The 13,257-nt window shown below is 41.0% G+C and overlaps 1 protein-coding gene across 1 annotated transcript in view; it reads right to left on the bottom strand.

The window, feature by feature from the left end:
- The window catches only part of LOC126162247 (alkaline phosphatase 4-like), a 107,056-nt gene extending 94,406 nt beyond the window's left edge, over nucleotides 1–12,650 (bottom strand). The window contains exon 1 of the mRNA XM_049918624.1: nucleotides 12,503–12,650. The gene's annotated coding sequence lies outside the window, so the exon portion shown is untranslated. The remainder of the gene's footprint in view (nucleotides 1–12,502) is intronic.
- Between the last annotated feature and the right edge of the window lie 607 nt (nucleotides 12,651–13,257).

The following is a 13,257-nucleotide window of genomic DNA, read 5'->3' as shown; positions in this document are numbered from 1 at the left end:
CATTCTTCCACGCAACCTTTCTCCCATTAACTTGGACGTTCATCAACACTTAGTGTTACACTTCTTTCATTCATATTGTTCACGTGTGCAAACCAGGTAAACACATCTTTCTTTACTACGCCACATATCGAAAAACTTCCATCTGTTTCCGTATTTCTTTATGTTCAGTTAACTTACTGTTAATTTACCGCACTATTTTTCTCGTGTGACCTTAATGTACTTTCTTTGATGCATTCTACTTACTCCTTCTCCACACGAAGTTGCGAATAAGTCTTGTATGCTGTACATGCAGCATATATCAACTTCCACATTCATTGCGACAGATTCTACTCTGTGCAAGAAACAACTACTTCTGTGACTCACGGTATCATTTAGCTGTCTGCATTAACTCATTCCTCAAGACTTATGTAGACAGTTATTTTATGCACTTAGAAACACATTCATTAAGAGCCTTCAATTAAATCATGTTAATAGATTCTTCCATTGATCCTTGATGAAAAATCGTATCTGCGAGGAACACAATCTCACAAGGTTTTGAAGTTTTTTTCCCATTTCGGTTTAAAAAGTTATCTGACTGCAGCTCATTAACGACATTGGAGTTGACTGAATGTTTATATTCTTTTATCTATTGTTCTTTTCAGGTTTACTATTTATCCAGCCACAAACATTTCAAGTCAAATCATTTAGCTTAATACCAGTACAAGCATTTCTTTTCACAAATTATTATACACACACGAAGTCTGTTATTGCGAAAAGTTGTCTGTCCTCGGCGTTGTTCATAACTCTAAATCCTCACAAACTAAATTAACTATCAAACTGAGCGCTATGCCTGCACGTAAGCTCTTTACATTAAGCTAATGCTCTGTAAAGTCCAACACACCAATTTGCTTCCTCGCCCATTTGACAGCAAAAGTTTTGACTCTATGCCGCTGAGCGGAGCAGCATGCGTAACCTAATCAAATTTTAGTGATTAGAGACAAATGTTACTCGCAAGCTTTGTGTGACGTTGGAGAAATACACTCTAAGTAGAAGAAAAGAAAAAGACGCTCGACGAAGGAATTATCCGAATAGGACAGAAATCGGTAGATGTAACTAACTGTAAAGTGGCAGCGGATGATTATCAAAGGGGACCTGCTATGAAATGAAATGGAACCCCAGACAATCACTCCTAGTTGTCGGACTGTATGACGGGCGGCAAGTCACGTTGGCATCCACACGTCTTCGCTGGTCATTGCGGCTCAGTCCGGAGTGGGACTCAAAAAAGGCTCTAAGCACTATGGGACTTAACATCTGAGGTCATCAGTCCCCTATGACTTAGAACTACTTAAACCTTACTACCCTAAGGACATCACACACATCCATGCCCGAGGCAGGATTCGAACCTGCGACCATAGCAGTCGCGCGGTTCCGACTGAAGCACCTAGAACCGCTCGGCCACACGGGCCGGCGAAGCGGTACTCATCACTGAAGACAGTCCTAGTCCGGTCAATGAGATTCCAGGCCGAAGACGTGTCTGGAGACGCCCCATTTGTTTGCCTGTACGTATACCCACGTCTATCGATTCCCGTCCCATTCTGGTAATTCTTTCGTGATGAATCAATCTTTTTGTTTATTTCTTTTTCTTCTTTTTTGCTTAGAGGGTATGTCACAGCTGGAACTCACAAAGTAACAAAGTAAAGAAGGAATAATATTACTTCTACGATTCACTTTGTGTAGGCTTTTACGATAACTCACCCTGCCGTTGAGTTGGTCTGTGCGTAAAAGATTCCAAGCATTTCTCTACCAGGAAAATCTTCACTGTTACTGTTCTCGCTATCGTGCTGTGCAGAGATTTTATAAACTGTAGTGATGTACGCGTTTTTCGGATGAACTCCTAGTTTGGTCCGAGTCATTCCGTCTGTGCACGCTGTTATTACGTCAGTGAGCGCCAGAAGACGTTAGTCCTAAGCTCATTCTATTTGCTGTAGAGATTGTTACTGTTTGGAGCTGGCTTAATGTTTTCTAAAGAAACTTCCGTTTTACGATAGTCAAGTTTTCACCTGAAAGTGTTGCACGAGGAGTGGAATGTGATGTCGTAAAGATTAATGAGTGCTGTTGACTTACGGTTTACCCTGTCTTTCTGTGGAAGATACAATTAATGGAACCAACTACCTTCAGATGTTGAAGCAGTACGTGATTAATGGCGTGCTTCCAGGTGTAGAGCCGAGTTGCTGTTTCCATTTTATGCTCAATATTTCGACGACTGTTCCATTCGCATTTTCCAAGTGCTGCGAGCTACGCTGTGATTTGTACTCGCTGTTTGGATTTCAATCAGACTGTGAACTACTATTAGTCTCGCTCCGCCATTTGTAGCTGATTGTGAGTTCAACGGGCTTTTGATGGTCTTCGTTTCTCAGAGACCGGACTGCTACTCAGTAAAACGAACATTCTCTCGAAGTTTTCATAGTTTCCCAGCTCTGATGGAAACGCTGAGTGAATGTGTGCTTCACGGAATATCAGCACGGGATCTGGAAAACAAAAGAGCATCACAGGGAGTAATAGGCGTTGGAGTCGAACACACAAACACCTATAACAGCGGCGCGAGTCGAACGATACTTCACAGTCTGGTTGGAGTCCAGGTAGCATAAACTCGCAACATCCAGCGAAGATTCCTGGCTTGGTGGTAGAAACATCGTGCATGAAACGGGAACAACATTTCGGTTGTACACAAGGAAGTACGCCTGTATTTTTTTGTGCAGTGTTTTGAGAGTTATACAATAAGTAGCGACACTGCTTACGTGTATGAATATAGTCACGCTGAGAAAACTTGAGAGACGACAGCTGTATGTGATTTCACAGTTAGCTAACATTCATCCAACAATCCTTTTCCAGCAAGATAGTTTGGTTTCTTGAACTGAGACGTTTCCTGTAGGTTGGATTGGTAGAGATTGTCATCTTACCTTCTCGTGCACCTTTTGACTTTTTTCCTCTGGGGCAGTTTGAAAGCCATGTTTACCAAACTACTGTTAAAGTTATTGTTGAATCAATCATGCAAATTACGAATTATGACGTTATTTTATATACTGTCTATAAACGATCGCGATTGCTAAAATATTTGAAATGGTTTTATTTTTTAGTTTTTTAGTTTTTGGTGCAGTCACACTTATCATTGCAGATTACCAGTTTATCTCGTCTCACTGAACACGTTGTCCCTGAAAGTATGGCTGGCGTGTCGAGCAACTGGATGTGAAGATGGTCGTTTGAAGCCGTCGAAATGGAACTACTTACGCCGAACGAAACTTGCTGTGCAAAATATGGATGCAGTTAGAAAACAGATAAGTTGGCACAGACGTCACAAGAGGTGCACATATTGAAAAGGATCGAAGAAGAAAGGCATGTCCTGAGTTATTACACTGAATCGAACACATTTCGTACTTCCTTGGCAATTATTAGACTAATTATTGTGCAGTGAAGCTGTAAAACACTTGTTGAGAGTCGCCAGTTTTTAAACTGACACAGCACTGTATATAGTGTAGTCGAACATATGTCAGCATTAGAGCACTGTGGAGGCTCCATAATTTCTTGACGCAAGCATGGTAGTATCTGGATCTGTGTTTTGAGAGTTATACAACAAGTAACAATACTGCTTACGTGTTTGCATATAGTGTGAAGTAGTTGCTGTGAGATTCATTTAAAGACATTTATGAGGTTTCCTGTTATGTATCCGCTTTCTGTTCCACTCTTTTGATTTTGTGACGAACAGTTCCGCGGTATCGAATCCCGATCGAATTGGACCACGCAAAATTTTGCGTCTGCCATTAATCTAACCTTCACCTATCAAAGATATGAATGACATGTGTTTCGAATTCCACGTGAAACTGTGGGTCTTCTTTCCTCGGTTGGATAAGTGGTGGTACATTAGGGACACGCAAGTAGCTAAAATTTCCAACTGAAAGACTTGTACCCAGGTACTGATTCACACGAAAAAAAAAAAAAAACACTTGTTTTCACTGTCAGCACCTAGCCTCGTAAGCTACTATTGATTCTAATTGTATGAAGAGAAAACACGATGAACTTTAAGGTTTCCCTACAGAAAAGAGTGGATAACAAGGGCCTGCTTGATTCACATTTAAGCTTAAATCGAAGCAAGGTTCATGCTGAACTGTTAACAAATGAACACATCAATTATGGGAAGTCAGTTATATCTTATGAACTCCCTGGTCGATGCCAAGGAAATCAGTTTACAGCCACGTCACAGGTACAAGTTGCTGAAGGGCTTGCAACAGATCTGGCTGCCCTGTAAGAAGCAAGTAACAGTGTCGAGCTGCCGAGTGGAAAGTTCACCGACGATCTGTCGACATGGATATACTGACGGCGTGGCAAGTGTAACACTTAAACGCTAGTATCAGAATCAGAAGAGAAATTAGGACGCAAAAATTAGCCTGCGGTGTATTCGTGCTGAGAAGCTACTGGCAGAGGTAGACTTGCCTTGCAGCTGCATCCATTTTAGTTGCAGTGATGCTCACTTCTTTTATCAGTGGGTGAATCCCTCTACACATTACATAAATGAAGGGAATGATAACTTTCGTTTGTTTCTCTTTCCATGCTCACTTACCTTGAAACCTTTCTACGATATTAAAGCGTTACACGGACCGTGACACGAGCACGAGGTTTTGTTTTGCGCGCAATTAAACTACCGCCTAAACTACCTGCGAACGCTTCACAGGCAAGAGTCGTAAAATTACCGTGGACTACTGTAGACTACCGTAAGTAAGCGTAGACTACGGTAGTCTTCCTAGTAACCTTAGTCAGTTAAGACCGTAACCGCGTTGCCTGTACATTAGGTGCATTGCTTGTCGGGCGTTACCTCATTTCGGTCGCTTTGTCTGCATATGCGATCAGTGACTGATTAGATTCCCCTAGAAGCCAGAAGCAGTGAACCCTCTAGACACTGACTGAAGATAGATAAAAGGCCGTGTAACCTATGGAACATTTTTGTTCTAGATAATTATTTCATGTCTCTTACTTAAAAATGAACGATAGTTACAGAAAAATTGAAACTGTCAATATTTAATGCAGCTTTTTTTTCGAAAATTGTTGATTTGCAATGTGAAATAGAGGATGTTGCGTAAACGTAAAAAAAACCATACAGATTTATCATACAGCGTTAAAAAACAGATCTCAAAAAAAAAAAAACGGTAAAATTTAAAAAGGGAAACGCAAAACAAAATCATGTCAGACAATGCTTCAGTACTTCGTCGAAATTCTATAAAGCATGTTTCTGGTATTCATAAACAATTTTCGGACTTATCAGTAATAACAGGAATCTCATGGCTTTGATCAAGATGAAGAACTTTCTACTGACTACAAAATAACAACAATAATTATGTAGAATTTTTATGTTCGTGCTTACAAACTGTACTTGGATGAAAAGTAATTTCTTCGGTGACATAAAAGAGCAGAAGTTACGCGATTGGTTAATTTTTATTACTTATAAAATGTAGTTTATATTTTGTATGGATATAAAATAAACAATGGACTAATACTGAACGGTGTACCGTGCAAAACGAAGAAACTAAGAGAAGTATTTGACTTCCAGTAACTCTCTCTGACGTGATATATGTTTCTTTCCCTATCAGTGCTACCAGTACTATTGGTGATGCTACCATTTACGAAGTCGTTTATGTAATGTACCAAAACTACCGAACCGTAGTTGTGGTATAGCGCAGCTGTACTCGCATTCCGCGCCAAAGCTTTAGTTTCTCAGTACCGTTGCAGAGAGAACAATACGCGAGAGAGGAACCCAGCCACAACATAGCCGCCGTTTGCTGAATGAAGCTTTCAGTATGCTATGCGCGTTTTCTTATTTTACCGTTGATAATGAGAATAAGTATAATACGGCAAAACGTATTTGTTGTTGACTTTTCTGTTACTTGCTGCGAAATTCTAGTGAATGCATCAGCCCTGAAAACCATTAGAGGCTATGAGAGTTTAGTAGGTAACCACATATTATGTGGGTAATAAATCATTCGCAATTAAATTCTGTTTCTGGCTCTGGAAGTGGAATATTACTAAAAAAGTTCGATAATCGAGACAGGCCCTACATTTAAAAAAATTACAATTCGCGTGCATAAATTCAGGAGTATTACCTTATGCGACCTTCTGGCGAACCGCAGAGAAGTAAAATGTGTATTGCTGATACGATTGTTTTCTTTCACTTCACTTTGCTCGGAAAGGTCCTTTTACAACGTCGCGTTATTGAAACTGCACCGATTATTCATAAAATTGGACTGCTTTCAGTGTGTTGCACCGTGGTCATTACTCAAACACCACTTCTGTATTTGTGTTAATGGAAGATGCTTTCAATATTTCTGGCGCATCTCGTAGAACACTAGAAGGCATTTTGAGCTACGTCTCCGATGCCATTAACCCGTCTGTATCTACGCTGATACATGTGAACGGGACTCATGGAATACATGAAAGCGCATGTATTTGATCTCCTCTTTCTATCCTAAAGCGACATGAAAGGTTTTGTCGAACACAATTTCACGGAAAGAAAAGGAGGATAGAATCGGCTGACACTCAGATTGGCAAGACTCAACGACCTGTTCGTGAATACCGAATCTAGGACCGGCAGCTTGGGGTATGATTGCGCAATCGGCAATTAGCTACGAGACATTTCGTCATTTCCAACGTGTTAGTTCCTGCATTAGCCGCCGGAGGGGCTGGCGCCGTCGGGGACGTGCAAAGTAAGCAGCTGAGCTAACGAGAGGCCAGGTTGCCGCACAAACACCTGCTGTCGCTCTCTCAGGTGGCACGCGCTTCGCTTAGCCTCGCTGCTGGATAGACGTACAGCTGCGGAGGCAGCAACTCGGTCGCTCCGCGCAGAGCTGGGGGTGGTCGTGGGCACACCAGCTGCAGCTGCTGACACAGAAAATACGCGTGGCGAGTTGCTTCACCCTTAACATCCCAGCTGCTGTCTCGCAGACCGCTAGCGATTGTTGTTACTCTGTTGCATTAATGCGTAATGGTGGGGTAGGAGATTACAGCGTTGTCTAGTTGTTCTTTCCCGAAGCTGCCGTAGTTTCCGTTGTTAGTACCCACGTGGATGTGACGTGAACCTATACTATTACTGCTTCTTTCGTTCTAGAGGTCTGTGACACCGTACCTTGAACTTTGCGTTTGGACTCAGTAGCCAGGTTTACGTCTGCTGTTCATGCTACTGCCTTTGAGGATACTGTTTGCCAATGGCTTAAAGACAGTTCAGGAAATGATGCTGGATCAGATAGTCGCGACGAAATTGAAAATGAACATAATACATTATAGGACCAGGGCGAAAGTGAAGACGAATTTGTTTTGCCACCTGTGAATTCCTTGAATGAAACAAATGATGAAAGAGATAAAGACAGACTTCTGGAGACTGGATGTTTAGCTAAAGGTTCTGTTAGAAATACATCAGGTCGAAACAAATATCATTGGTCGTCGAAGCCTCATCCAACGAGGGCCAATGGCATTATTTTTCCGCATGCTGGACGTAAGTGGGGTTAATGCGTTTGTCCTTCACATTTCCTGCAAAGACAATACTCAGGGGAACCGCTTTAATTGTTGAAGAAGCTTGTAAACTCCTTGATGAGACCACAGGTAAAAAGCGAAACAACAAGTATCACATATCACATACCCTGTCAACTTCGTGCATCCTTCACTGTGTTTTGGGCGTAGCAGAACGAAGAGTACAAATCTTTATAGAACGACTGAAAGAACGTAAAACATGCTCCACCTACGACCGAAAAAATAAGAGAGACAGACATCTTACATTTGCCACTGTTGCAAGAAGTCAGTCTGACTTGAAAGCTGTACTAAAATTTCCAGCGAATGCAAACAAAACCTCTGAGAAGGAAACTAAACACCAAAAAAAATTCTAGCGTAATTTTCATTTTTTTATGTTTTGTGGGAGTTTTTATGTTTTTATTATTACATGAATGATAAAATATAGCAAAAAATAAATTGTATAGAGTATTTGAGTTTTCATAGCAATAACATTATCCTGTAATATTAAGTCCTTTTTGTACAGTTTTCTGTTTAAATGCGTTGTTTTTGTAAAAATTAACTTTAAAATTTGTTTAAATATGTTCTTTGTATGGTATCCATACCAACTTTAACATAAAATCTGAACTGTTCCACTGAAACTCCTAAATGCAATTATTATGGCTATTTATAGCGGTCACTGATGAGACTGCACCTGGGACAGTGTGTGACAAAAATGTGACCTTGGAACCTAAGGGTTAAGATACTGTGGTGACCCCCGTCCCTGTCTTAATTTTGGATAGGCGTCCATTGACTTACTTGCCACCGAAGGCCGCTATGGTTTCTTTCGCAGTAATTGGATTATAGTTACGAACAACGTAAATTCGAGCGATCACGTACATAACGTTGTGGGGAAGGCGAACCATAGACGCCGTTTTATTGGCAGAACACTTAGAAGATGCAACAGATTTGCGCTTGTCTGTCTTCTTCTGCAGTACTGCTGCACGGAACGCGGTCGTTACCAGAGAGCATTGACGGAGGACATGGCAAAAGTTCAGACAATGGCAGCTTGTTTTGTATTATCGCGAAATAGGGGAGGATTGTCACGGATATGATACACGAGTTTGGGTGGCAATCATTAAAACAAAAGCGTTATTCATTGCGCCGCGATCTTTTCACAAAGTTTCAATCACTAGCTTTCAACTACGAATACAAAAAAAATTTCGTTAACGCTCACCTATGTAGGGAGGAATGATCGCCGTACGTAATAAAACAAGAGATATCAGAGCTTGCTCGGATAGATTTAAGTATTCGTTATTCCCCTGCCGTTCGAGACTGAACGATAGAGAAACGGTCTGAATATAGTTCGATGAATCCTCTGCCAGGCTCTTAAGCGTGAATTGCAGAGCAGTCATGTAGATGCAGAATTGTACCCTTCCTGCCCTCCCCCTGACTGGTCCACGACTGCTTGAGTATCGACCAGCAGTGTCTGAATTTATCGATTAGAACTGTGTTGTGTGTTAGGAATATTCACAATAGCCCACATTGAAAAGCAAATGCAGAATGATAAGTAAGAAATACATTAGAAAAATTATGTAATAGTTTCATGATTTGCAAGAGAATTAAAAGCCGACTGATGACAGCAAAATTTAGCTGATACTACTCTACATTGGTCGATCAAAAAGCCTACAGCTGATTATTTCCCATAACTTTTTTGAAGAAATAAGTCCGAAATCTCACTGTCGACAACAAATCGCGAACGATAAAAATACAATTTCTGCCTTTTTCCACCACTCAGCGTAGAAAATTTAACTACTGGACGGAGACTTCGAACATACAGAAAACTTCGTGATTGGTCTGGATAGTGCTAATTCACCGTCTAAATCAAACTTGAACTCACAGATACCTCTTTCTTTGGAAACATCGATATGTAAAATGTAAGCAAAACATAGTTGCAACCTGCTTCAACACTTTTGCAGTTAGCATTTTTTTTAACACGAGGTCATTTGAAAATTAAACGAGATTCTTCAGATTCGGAACTGATTCTCACGAAAGTAAGAAAGAAACACATTATTGAAAACAGTGAAGTGAAATTTTTAACAAAATAATGACGAACAGCAATCGAAGGCAAAAAAAGAATAAATGAGCACTGCGGTGTACCTTTTACTCTCTTCAGCACGTAGAATGAAAAACAGGAAGTCTTGGATAACATATAGCCTTCTAGCTCACTTTCCTATTATATGGAGGGCACGTAGACGGATATAGTTATTTAATTTGCACATAATCCAATAGGCAAAAGTATGGAGTTACCTCACATAACTAATCTTAATAATCTGCTCTTTCGCGGCGCCCAACATGTCTGCTTAATGGTTCCATAGTCTGTGGTCTGCGTTTTAACCTGTGTGTTTCAGGAGATCCAAAACAGGAAAAAAATAAAATATGCTGAATCTTGTGAGTGACACGGAAAGCGTGGGAAAATAATTGCAGAACGCAGAAATAAGTACAATGTTGTACATGTTGGTCGCAGTGGCAGTTTGTTGGAGTATCTATACTGTCCAGTTCAGATATCGACCTCATACAAGGACAACTATCTACAAACTTGGAAAATAGTCTAAAGAAGCGCACTTCATTCTGATAATTTTCGTCTGTTGGACTGATGAGTCACAGTGAAAATCAGTCATTTTGTGAAGTACCTGGGACTCACAATGGGTGATGACATGAACCTAGCCCTCACATGTGTTTAGTCCCAAATAAAATACCCGAAGAAAGTAGTTTCCCATGCTTGTTCACTTTTACTTTACTTTGATTCGCGAAATTAAAAAAATGGTACGCAGCAATCTTCTCGTCACAGCAGTTCACTTTCCTACATCATTTTGCACGAGCAATGACGTAATGTAAGAAAGAAGTTGTACTTGATGACAGAACTACACGAATCCAAACGCGTGAATATCAGTATGAAGGCGACGGAATGCGTTTTAGATTACACTTCCCGCGTATTCAGTACAATCATACGAGCAACTGCGAATTGTGGATACAAGTAAACTGGAGTAAACTGATAATCGCATATGAATAATAGTAGAAGAGGGAACCATTAACTGTAGTACCAAAGGCAGTTACACCGCACAAATGTAGTCAAAAGAAGAAGAATATTCGCTTTATGAAAGCTGAAGACTGGTAAAAATCGGAAACGCTTCAGGGGAATAAAATGTAAAACGTTATTTGTAGTAATTCTAAAATTAATATAAGGAATTATTCTTCGGTCGATTTGCTAAATAGCGAAATATAACGAGAATAATCATTACTATGAGTGACATAGCTTACATAACAGTTTCACTGGGCTCGTCCTTTGATTTTTACTTTGTTGTTGAAGACAGTGTTTCGTCTAATTCTTAAACATAAATTCAGTGATGTGCAACGGAAATTCTTATATTTGCTTTAGGTTGTTCAGATATGTTACGTTCCATAGCAACACGTTTTTGGTAACTTCCGTATTTCAATTAGGTCAATGTAAAGCATACGTATTAATCACTTACTTTTGTAGCAAGTCTTCTATATGTCTGAACTACCTACTCTCTGTCTCAAACACACACACTGTGAAATGTAGCAAGCACAGAAACTGATAGACATAAATAGTCCGTGGGTAACTTGAAAGTAAGTGATTAACAAAAATGGTTCAAATGGCTCTGAGCACTATGGGACTTAACTTCTGAGGTCATCAGAACTTAGAACTACTTAAACCGAACTAACCTAAAGGCATCACACACATCCATGCCCGAGACAGGATTCAAACCTGCGACCGTAGCGGTCTCGCAGTTCCAGACAGTAGCGCCTAAAACTGATCGGCCACTCCGGCCGGTTGTGATTAATCAATGTACTTTTTTAAAAGCAAATGAAATAACGAATTAACCCAAAAACGATTGCCATGGTAGACTAAAGTATCTAAACAAGTTAAGGTAAAATAATTAACACAGCAAAATAATAAAGAAATGCCTGCAAATTAAGATGCGACAATCAAATATATCTAAATATAGAAAAAATAATAAAAACCATCAAAAGATTTTTTTCGGGCATTTTTACAGAATGAAGAATCAGATCTTTATGTACATCTGGAAAAAGAAATCAACAACAAGTTGTAGCTGATAAGTTTAAAAAAATAACATTAAGAAATATATAACATAAAATCAGAAGAAATATGTTTTGAGAAGAAAGCAGTAAATTTAGAAGGATAAGAAAAGACCATATGAGAAGGAATCGAAATTCTTCGTTGATCCATTATGGATCGTGGGACGACAGCTGGCATGAACTTCTTGATGCAATAATTTACCAACAGCCGTATGTATTGTAGAAATTTATTTTATTTTATGAACTTCTATATGCTACCAGTTTCGGCATTATATTGATGCCATCTTCAGGCCCTACTCGTCATAGTCGTAAAATCAGTATACACGGAAGGAGCCATATAACTCGATCCGTGAATCAATTCGTCCTGCAACAGCTCTTGCTGGCCAAGCGACACAGACTCAGATTCACGGATCCACTTATATGGCTCCTTCCGTGTATAGTGATTTCACGATATGACGAGTGGGGCCTGAAGATGGCATCAATATAATGCCGAAACTGGTAGCACATAGAAGTTCATAAAATAAAATAAATTTCTACAATACATACTGCTGTTGGTAAATTATTGCATCAAGGAATCGAAATTGTCTCCCGGCCCCTGCTTGAGCCAAACGTAAGGGGAAAAAATGAGTGAAATAACGAAACAATTGTAACAAAAATTTATAATGTGGATCACTGAAGATGCCGAACCTAGTTGTGCGAAACGCGTTCGGTCAATAAGTAAAGTGAAGTTCGAACCAAAAGACAAGTAAATACCTTCGAGATAAAAGGTGTATCGGATGAGCTGTAAATACACAATGAGCAGGCGTGCAGCAGTGGTGGGCAGTATGCAGAATTAGCCGAGCAGTGACGTGTGGCTGGCGCACGTGGGCGTACTTACGGAGTGTGTAGCGTAGTGTAGTGGGAGGTAGTGGGGTGGGTGTTGAGTGTACAGCGGACAGTGGTGCTCCTGCGCGGCCCGCCGGGCGACTGCGCCTTCCGCCGGCCGGCGCGCTCCTATATACTGCACGCGGCTGCCGGCAGCCCCCAGGCGCTGCCCAGCTGATCCCTCCCCGTCCCACGTCCCGACCCTTCCGTCCCATCCCGTCGGGATTAACGGCCGGGATTACGCTCTGCTCTCCCCACAGGCAGTCCTCATGCGCGGCGCGTGGGCTAACTTTCTGGGGCGATTAGCGACGGGCATTCCTCTCGAGGTCTCCGTGCGCATGCGCGTCGGACTGCCGCTCGGCTCGTCGGGAAATTATCGCAATCCTTCGGGGTCCTGCCGCTGTTCAGAACGGTCGCCCTTTGCGGACAAGCTTTCGTACCTGAATCTGCAACATACAGGTACGACGCGTAAATGCAAAGTGGCGATGCAGCCCAGTTTCTGCTTGAGCGGTGGAACCGATGTTCACTTACTGGTTTTCTCGAGGTTTTCCCGCATTGTGGTCGAATATGTTGGTGAAATCTTTCCACAATATTGAGATGTCTGTCTGTCGCCAGGAATCCCACATTTTCCTGGTTCACCTAGAAATATAAAAAGAAAAAAAGTCTTTGCAATTCTTATTGCAATACCGTCAGCCGTTTGTCATCTTTCTCTCTAGAGGACAGGAGCTGATGCCCTGTTCCAACACGGACACAGTGAACAACAAAGGT

This window comes from Schistocerca cancellata, chromosome 2, assembly GCF_023864275.1.
Source record: "Schistocerca cancellata isolate TAMUIC-IGC-003103 chromosome 2, iqSchCanc2.1, whole genome shotgun sequence".
Classification (NCBI taxonomy): Eukaryota; Metazoa; Arthropoda; class Insecta; order Orthoptera; family Acrididae; genus Schistocerca; species Schistocerca cancellata.
The sequence above is the reverse complement of the archived record's forward strand: the minus strand, read 5'-3'. Positions and strand labels throughout refer to the sequence as shown.